The sequence below is a fragment of the Hemiscyllium ocellatum genome, chromosome 16 (assembly GCF_020745735.1).
Source record: "Hemiscyllium ocellatum isolate sHemOce1 chromosome 16, sHemOce1.pat.X.cur, whole genome shotgun sequence".
In the NCBI taxonomy this organism is placed as follows: Eukaryota; Metazoa; Chordata; class Chondrichthyes; order Orectolobiformes; family Hemiscylliidae; genus Hemiscyllium; species Hemiscyllium ocellatum.
In genome coordinates this window covers 26674049-26684070 of record NC_083416.1, presented here as the reverse complement: position 1 = coordinate 26684070, position 10022 = coordinate 26674049, and positions in this window count along the sequence as shown.

The window sequence follows — 10022 nt, the reverse complement described above, 5'->3', positions numbered from 1 at the left end:
GTATTGAGTACAGGAGTCGGGAGGTCATGTTGCGACTGTACAGGACATTGGTTAGGCCACTATTGGACTAATGAGTGCAATTCTGGTCTCCTTCCTATCGGAAAGATGTTGTGAAGCTTGAAAGGGTTCAGAAAAGATTCACAAAGATATTGCCAGGGTTGGAGGATTTGAACTGTAGGGAGAGGCTGAACAGGGTGAAGCTGTTTTCCCTGGAGCATCGGAGGCTGAGGGGTGACCTAATAGAGGTTTACAAAATTGAGGGGCATGGATAGGGTAAATAGGCACAGTCTTTTCCCTGAGGTCGGGGAGTCCAGAACTAGAGGGCATAGGTTTATGGTGAGAGGGGAAAGATATGAGACCTATAGGGCAGCCTTTTCACACAGAGGGTAGCATGTGTTTGGACTGAGCTGCCAGAGGAAGTGGTGGAGGCTGATACAATTGCAACATTTAAGAGACATTTGGATGAGTATATGAAGAGGAAGGGTTTGGAGTGATATGGGCCGGGTGCTGGCAGGTGGGACTAGGTTGGGTTGGGATACCTGGTCGGCATGGATGGGTTGAACCGTAGGGTCTGTCTCCATGCTGTACATCTCTGACTCTATTATAAGGTTTCAACATATTCACATGACATACCCGTTAGTTTTTCTTTCCTATTCAGCATCTTTACCAGACAGTCTACCTGATCTGACTTTTTTTCTCCATTTGATAGCGACCACTTAACCTGGCTTTGAAAGGATCTCCTACCACTGGTAACAATACTAATACATCATCCCCACAGGAAAATGTCCAGATTCAAGTTTTTATCTGCCACCTGCTTCATTCTATGCTGTGCCATCTTCAAATGCTAATTTAATCTCTCCCACACCTCCGATACATAATCCAAATGTGACCTCTCCGTCTTCAGTCCTGTCAATTTCTCTTTGATTAATTTCAATGGCCGTCTCACTTCATTTACAAATATTAACTCCAAGGGAGTGAATTGAGTAGATTCGTTTGGGACAGCTCTAATGATGATCAATATCATTGGTATACCTTTATCCTAATCATTCAGATAATCTTAACAGGATGCTTAACATGGTCTTCGGGGTCTGATGCCACCTTTCCAAAGCTCCCTGGGATTCAGGATGATATGCACTTGATTTACAGTGCTGCATGCCTAAGCTATCCATGACTTCCTAAACAGCCTAGCAGTAAAATTAGACTTTTGGTCTGATTTGAATTTCTCTGGGTAGCCCGTACTGCGTGAAGAAAGCTACTAACTCCTCTATAACCCTTTTTGCCATAATACTCTAATGGAATTGCCTCTAGAAATCTGGTAGATACAGCTATTATGGTTAGCAAGTACTGGTTCCCACTTTTAGCTTCAGGAAGGAGACCTATACAATCAATCCTAACCTGGGCAAAAGGTTCTTCGAATGTGGGAATCAGCAACAAAGATGCTGGTTTTACTACTGCCTATGGATTACCTACCATTTGGCACATGACCTGTACGGCAAAAGTTAACCACATCCTTGTGCAGTCCAAGCCCAAAAAAAATGCTTTTGTACCTTAACCTGAGTTTTCCGTACACCTATGTGACCACCTATTGTGCTACCCATAACACTTCCTCTCTGTATGCTACCGGCAACACAATCTGGTGCACTTCTGCCTGTTTCTCTTCTGCACTAACCTGTTGTCGTTTCCATTTTCCTCTTCTGATTCTATCTTTCAGATAACAACTCTCAGGAATACATTCTACCTCCTTTACTGAGTATGCATGGGTCATCTTTCTGTTGTAAGTCCATTAGGCTTTCAAGACCAAACACTTGTGCCTGACCCCCTGCCTTTTCAGGTTTTTCCTGCACCATTACATCAAACAGGGTATCCGCTAACTGCATCTCAACTCCTTCATACTTCTCGAGTTTTTGCTTTGTACTGTAACTTATGATAGTGGGATCTTCTTAATGCGCAGTCTGGGAAAATTCCAGGGTATTTTTCTTTTAACTCCTCAGTTCCTTGTTTTCCTTTGGCTTCTCCACAACAAGGGGTGTCAATTCCATTTGGAGGTAAAAACAATGACTGCAGATGCTGGAAACCAGATTCTGGATTAGTGATGCTGGAAGAGCACAGGAGTTCAGGCAACATCAGAGGAGCAGTAAAATCGACGTTTTGGGCAAAAGCCCTTCAGGAATAAAGGCAGAGAGCCTGAAGCGTGGAAAGATAAGCTAGAGGAGGCTGGGGGTGGGGAGAAAGTAGCATAGAATACAATAGGTGAGTGGGGGAGAGGGTGATGGGGGGGGGGGGGGGGGGGTGGAGTGGGTAGGTGGAGAAGAAGATAGGTAGGTAGGACAAGTCGTGGGGACAGTGCTGAGCTGGAAGTGGGGGAAGGGGAAATGAGGAAACTGTTGAAGTCCACATTGATGCCCTGGGGTTGAAGTGTTCTGAGGCGGAAGATGAGACGTTCTTCCTCCAGGCGTCTGGTGGTGAGAGAGCAGCAGTGGAGGAGGCCCAGTACTTCCATGTCCTCGGCAGAGTGGGGAGGGGGAGTTAAAATGTTGGGCCACGGGGCGGTGTGGTTGATTTGGTGCGGGTGTCCCGGACATATTCCCTAAAGTGCTCCGCTAGGATGCGTCCAGTCTCCAATATTAGTGGATGTGCAGGTAAAATTTTGATGGATGTGGAAGGCTCCTTTAGGGCCTTTGGGTGGAGGTTAGGGAGGAGATGTGGACGCAGGTTTTGCAGTTCCTGCGGTGGCAGGGGAAGGTGCCAGGTTGGGAGAGTGGATTGTAGGGGGGGCGTGGACCTGACCAGGTAGTCATGGAGGGAACGGTCTTTGCGGAAGGCGGAAAGGGGTGGGGAGGGAAATATATCCCTGGTGGTGGAGTCTTTTTGGAGGTAGCAGAAATGTCGGCGGATGATTTGGTTTCTGCGAAGTTTGTAGGGTGGAAGGTGAGCACCAGGGGCGTTCTGTCCTTGTTACGGTTGGAGGGGTGGGGTCTGAGGTGCGGAATGTGGGCGAGATGCGTTGGATGCTGCCTGAACTGCTGTGCTCTTCCAGCACCACTAATCCAAAATACATACAAAAATGTATCAAGCCAATTCTGAGATCTGACTTGTCGAGTAGTAACATCAGCTGGGATCATAAGTGTTAATTACATAATCAAAAGTTAATTGGAAATTACCTCCACATTCATTCTTTTGCCATCATTGAGTGAATAGAAAGGAGGTACTAAATGAAATTGAATAGTTGGGAGCCAAATTATAATCAGAACCTTCATGGCATATGAGCAAACTGGCAGATGGTCAATCAAGTTGGGGAATTAAATGTGTTGCTCAAAGATTGATGTGGAAGGAAAGGGTTTTAGCTCATGGATTTATATAAGAAAAGAGGGAGATGATGACATCGTGGAATTACCATGAGATTACTAATCCAGGCACCCAGGTAACGAACCTGGGTTCCCGGAACAAATCCCACCATGGCAAGTGGTAGAATTTGAATCCAATAAAAATCTGGAATTAAGATTCTAATGATGGCCATTGAAACCAGTGTCGATTGTCAGAAAAACCCATCTGGTTTACCAATGTCAGTTAGGGAGAAGAAAACTGCTGTCCTTACTTTGTCTGGACTACATGAATATGGTTGACTCTAACTGCCCACTGGGAAATTTTGGAATGGCAATAAATGGTGGTCCAGCCAGTGATGGGTTCAGGTGGGATGGATTTCACTTGAACCACGCTGTGACTGTTGTGATGGTGAATTGAACAACTAAGACTATGGGGAGGGCTTTAAGCTAATTATAAGTTGAGGCTTATAAAACTAAACAAAACAAAATGGCAGCAGTGCAGGGCAGCTATTTGGATCACAATACCAGAGACCAACAGAAAATGACAATATGCAAAAGAAGAAAAATAGTAGCTCATAATGTTGTACAGAATTGAAACCGATACTTTGGTGTAACTGGTCCAAGTTGACCAGATATCCTAAATTAATCTAGTCCTATTTACCAACATTGGTCCGTGCTCCTTTTAAACCCTTCCTATTCATATACCCATCCTGATGCCTTTTAAATGTCAAAAGCCTCTAGCACTTCCTCTGGCAGTTAAATCCATATGTGTGTTACACTCTATGGAAAAAGTTACCCCTAGGTTCCATTTAAATCTTTTCCCCTCTCACCGTAAACCTATGGCCTGCTAGTTTTGGACTCCTTTACCTGGGGAAAAGACCTCGGCTATTCACCTTATCCATGCCGCTCATAATTTTAGAAGCATCTAATGTCACCATTCCAGAGAAACTAGCCCCAGTCTATTCAGTAGCTGACAATGGCTCAAGCCCTCCAACCCTGGCAACATCCATGTAAATCTCTTCTAAACCCTTTCAACTATAACCACATTCTTCCTATAGCAGGAAGACCAGAATTAAACACAATATTCCAAAAGTGACCTAACTAATGTCCTGCACAGGCACAACATGACCTCCCAATTCCTGTACTCTGTGCACTGACCAATAAAGGCAAACGTACTAAATGCTGCCTTCACTATCCTGTCTGAGATTCCACTTTCAAGAAACTATGAGCCTGCACTCCAAGGTCTTTTTGCTCAGCAACACTCCCAGAACTTTACCATTAAGTGTATAAGTCCTGCCCTAATTTGCCTTTCCAAAGTAAAGCACCTCACAGTTAAATTAAACTCCACCTGCCATTCCTTGGCTCATAGCGCAGAAATTATAGTGGAAAGGCAAAATTAATAGCTCTTTACTTAAAAGTACACAGCACTTTGAACAAAATATATGGAGTTTAATAGATTTGATCTTAACCATTATAGAGACATGGTTATAAGAAGATCAAATTTGAGAACTAAATATTCGTGTGAGTGTGACTTTTTGAATGAGAGGCAGGCAGGAAAGGTGTTGGGATGAAAGTAAGTACAATAGCCAGAAATGATCTTGGATCAGAAGACATAGAATTCATATCGGTGGAGGTAAGAAATATCAATGGGAAGACAACATTGGAAGTAGTAGGCCATTTGGCCCATCAAGTCCACATATTCTCCGAAGAGCAATTCACCCAGACCTACACCCCTCCCCTCCCCCAAAGCCTGTAACTCTGCTTTTCCTACCTAGCTTGCATATCCCTGGAAGCTGTGGGCAATCTAGCATAGCCAATCCACCTAACCTGCACATCCTTGGACTGCAGGAGGAAACCAAAGCACTCAGGAAATGCTGACACAGAGAATGTGTAAACTCCACACAGACAGTTTCTCAAGGGTGGAATTGAACATAGGTCCCTGGTGTTGAGGCAGTAGCGCTAACCACTGAGCTACTGTGTGGCAGAGAATACATAAAATATGAGAGAGAAAAAAGGTGTTAATTGATCATGGCTGACTTTAATCTTGTAGATTGGAAAAGTCAAATGGAAGGTCTTGGGAATAAAGATCTACTCATAAACAGTGACCATGAGGTAGAATTTAGCATTCTGATTGAGAAACTTGAATCAGAAACAATTATGCTAAAACTTAAATAAGGGCAAATACAAAGAAATGAGGGCAGAGTTGACTGGAAAAGGAGTTGACCAATAAAGGCAGTTGAGAAACAATGAGAAGTGTTTAATTAAATATTTCATGATTCACAGCAAAGATATATCCCAAAGAGAAAGAAGGACTCTAGGAAGGGAATAAACTAAAAGGGATTAACTAGGGGCTTAAGGATAGCATCAAATTAAAAGTAAAATGTACAATGGCAGACATTAGTAGTGAGCCAAGGACTGGGAAAATCTTAACAACCAGCAAAAGATGACCTAAACAGAAGAGAAAATTAACCGGGTAAGCTTGAAAGTAAAAGCTACTTGAAGTATTTACCAATTAAGAGAGGTCAAAGTGGATATCGGCTCCTCAATGAGGCTGGGAAATAATGGGTTCCCAGGAAATGACAGAGGAGCCGGATAAATATTTTGCATCATCTTCCATGGTAGAAAAGAGAGTATTTTAAAAATACTAAATAATCAAGGGACAAAAATGGAAGAGGAAATAAATACAACTAACACCTCTGAAAATAGGAAGGTTAATGGGACTAAAATTGATGGGAAATATACATTGAGTGTGAGTTCAACTTTTTTTTTGAATATGGACTAAATTACTGATTTGATTTTCAAGTAATCTTTTAAATAAAATTTAACTGCAGAAAGAATATCAAGCTAATAGAATTATACGTTCTCATTTATTTGCAAATTATTACCTGTAGGTGCAGTGAATGAAAATACTAATTAGTTGCTATTGAATGGAAAATATGTAATTTCCTGTAAGATTTTCAAACTTAATATTAACTATCCAAGAAATAATTTAACACCTCTTCAGTAAACATCATTTTGTAATTTAAAACATTTTTTATTCCCTTTGAAAAATCAATAACGACATTTCCACATAATTTCACTTAATATTTATAGTGATACTTGACCCAATGTAAACAGCACTACAGAAATTTTTCTAGTATGTTCAGTATATGTTCTAGTACATCCAGTTTTCGGTGACCATAGGTCGTTGTTTACTGGTGATTGTCATGAATGAGCAGCACCATTTCCAAGCAAGTACTGTCTCCCAAAGGTTCGGTGGTTCATAAACTTATACCTCATGTATATCTGAGTATTAGCCAAATGAGCTCACCCAAAATCAGGTGATCCCCCAAATTGCTTTGAGATTAGTTAATATGGTGTGGGTTCTATGTTCTTGAAGTGTCTTGATGCTTTTTGCCTACCATAATTATCTGAGTGAGTCATAAGCCAGAGAATTCTGTGACTTAATGAGGATATTTGATTTTTTCAGGATTGCTTTGAGGGCATCCCTAATTCACCGTTCTCCTGAAGCCCAAGTTCTGTACAGAGTTGTTGCTTTGGAACTCTGATGCCAGGCATACAACTCAAAGCTGGTTTTGAGTTTTCAGTTGCCCAAGCTGATTATCTTGGCTTTGGAGAAAATATTCCTGTTGAAATTATACATTCTTGCTACTGGATTTGGAGGATCTTATGAAGGTACTGCTGGTGGTACTTCTGAGGTGTGAAGTGGGCACTCTACAACTGTGCAAAAGAGTAGTTGCAGAAGTAGATCCTACACTGTCTGTGAGATTTGTTAGGAGCAGGGGTATTGCTGGTGAACCTGAGAACAGGTGGAAGGTGCAGAGTACAGGCACCTGCAATGTTTGTGCAAAACACTAAGGGTCAAAATTCTAGACCAAGCAGCATTCCAGCCACAATGAATGAGACAACTACCTCTACTATGGGACAGTTGGTCACCCTGATCAATTCTCCCTGGTAAAATGAGATCCTGGTCCTCAAGTGCACAAACCATTAACCAACTCAATTCCCTGACTCTCCAAGCACCATTTACATATGTGGCAGCTTCTGCAATTTGTAGGTGAATTCACTAGCCCTCTCAGAATCCATTTAAGTGGAATGAAGGCATCCTCAATCCCAAGGTACTGCCTAAAATTAGAAAATTCATATTGTACTTTAGTCTCAAACTGCACTTGTGTAATTCTTGCTGATGGGGCTGCTAGATTGATACATTGTTAGTGGTACTTGACTGCAGTGGAGCAATAAATAGTGACAACTCTCAGGTACATCTTAATTATTTTCTGTTTCATAACAATTAATATAATATTGGTTCTGAGGGTAGTAAGGATATCAAACTCCCATTTTCAAGCAGACTATCTGAGAGCTTTAATAGGAAAAAATGATGGTCTCTTAGATGCAGCGTGTGCTCTCAGCATGCAGGCTCTTTCACTCCCTGCGAATCGGAATCCTCTGGAGTTTTCTATAAAATTACCTTGTTGAAAATGTGTTCTTGGAGCCAAAAGGGTGACCAAATAACGAATGGTGAGTGAAACCAAGCTGTCTCCTGTAGTACAAGTAGGACTTGTAAATTCCTGAACTTTGAAAAGGGTGATAATTCTTCCTAATACATGCATAAACACTACAAGGGCAAAAACCTGCTAATGCTGGAAAAGCTAAAGAAAAATTTGCATCAACAGCTATTCATTTGAAACATAAGCTCACACATCTCCACATAAGCTGAGTACTTTCTGCTGCTGCATTCCAAGCAAATATTGATTTTATAGTGTCAATGGGACACAGAAGAAAAGTGGTAGGAATATTTTCACAGATACTGAGAGAAACTGAGGACTGCAGTTGCTGGGTTGCTGGACACTGCTTCCGCAAGGAGGTTGAACAGTTTGTTATGGCACTGGGTAAACCCCTCTTGTTAACTTTAAACCCAACACACAGGAGCTCACCTTGTGCTGTAATCTGTTAAATTTCAAGAGGCAAAGAACTAGTCCAGAGGTCACTATTTAAAGTAAAATTTAAGAGTTTTATTCTTTAAATCCAACAGAGAACATTAAACAACATCTTTTCATAACTGCTTTCTCTTAGTCCTATCTTTTACCTCCCACTCTACAATAGTGGTCCAATAAATTCTCTCAAATTTAAAGCAAAATCAATTTCAAACCTAGGCTCCAGATATTGAACCGTCTCTGTTGATTCCTATAGGTCAATTTTGGTGTTCTGCTGCACAAATTTCTTATGTTCAGGTATCTTTCAGACAGCTATTCTGCTGACAGTTGTTGCTTCTTAGCAGCTCTTTGTAGTTCTCACCCTAACTGTTCAAAATGTCTGATTTTATATCCCAAACATCGGATCATTTCATTAGTTTGATGTCATCCCAAACAGTAAACTTCAAATTCAATTGGATTTTGGTATCTGGGGCATATCTTAAACTGATTAGCTGAATTTGAATTTGTTTTTGTACCATGGTAACATAATTCCAGCTATTTGTTTCAACCAAATGTTACATTTTTAAATTGTTCAGCACACTCTATGCCTCTCTAAGTCCTCGCCAGCTTCCCCTATCTCTTAAAGGTACAGTACACCTCTACACCTTCAAAACAACTTTACAAACACCTAATCCATCACGTAACCATGATGAAGAGGTGTCAGTGTTTGACTGGGTGGATCAAAACTCAATTCTCCTACTCCTCAGATGCTGCCTGATGTGCTGTGCTTTTCCAGCACCACACTCTCGACTCTAATCTCCAGCATCTGTAGTCCTCACTTTCACAAAAGTTTAAAAATTACACAACACCAGGTTATAGTCCAACGGGTTTATTTAGAAGTAGATTCAACACTTTAACTCTCCCTCCCACTCCACCGAGGACATGCAGGTCCTTGGACTCCTCCACCGGCAGAACACAACAACACGACGGCTGGAGGAGGAGCGCCTCATCTTCCGCCTGGGAACCCTCCAACCACAAGGTATGAATTCAGATTTCTCCAGTTTCCTCATTTCCCCTCCCCCCACCTTGTCTCAGTCGGTTCCCTTAACTCAGCACCGCCCTCCTAACCTGCAATCCTCTTCCTGACCTCTCCGCCCCCACCCCACTCCGGCCTATCACCCTCACCTTGACCTCCTTCCACCTATCCCACCTCCATCGCCCCTCCCCCTAGTCCTTCCTCCCTACCCTTTATCTTAGCCTGCTTGGCTCTCTCTCTCTCTTATTCCTGATGAAGGGCTTATGCTCGAAACGTCGAATTCTCGATTCCTGTGATGCTGCCTGGCCTGCTGTGCTTTGACCAGCAACACATTTGCAGATGCTTCCAAATAAACCTATGGACTATAACCTGGTATTGTCTGATTTTTAACTACACATGGGAGACAGCTCGTGAAACTCAGGGAACATCTCTGGGACACATGCACCAAACAACCCCAACGCCCTGTGGTCGACTACTTCAACTCCCCCTCCCCCTCCACCACTGACATGCAAAGTCCAAATCCAAGTCACCTGATGACTGCGGGAAGTATGCCTAATCTTCTGCCTTGGGACCCTTCAACCACATGGCATCAAAGTCAACTTCACCATTTTCCTCATCTTCCCTCTGCCCCCCACCTCATCCCAGACCCAACCCTCTGATTGGGCTTTATCCTCTTCCAGTCTATTTTCCTCCTCATCTGTCAGTTACACCCTCCATTCCAACCTCTCACTGTCATCTTTTCCCTACATT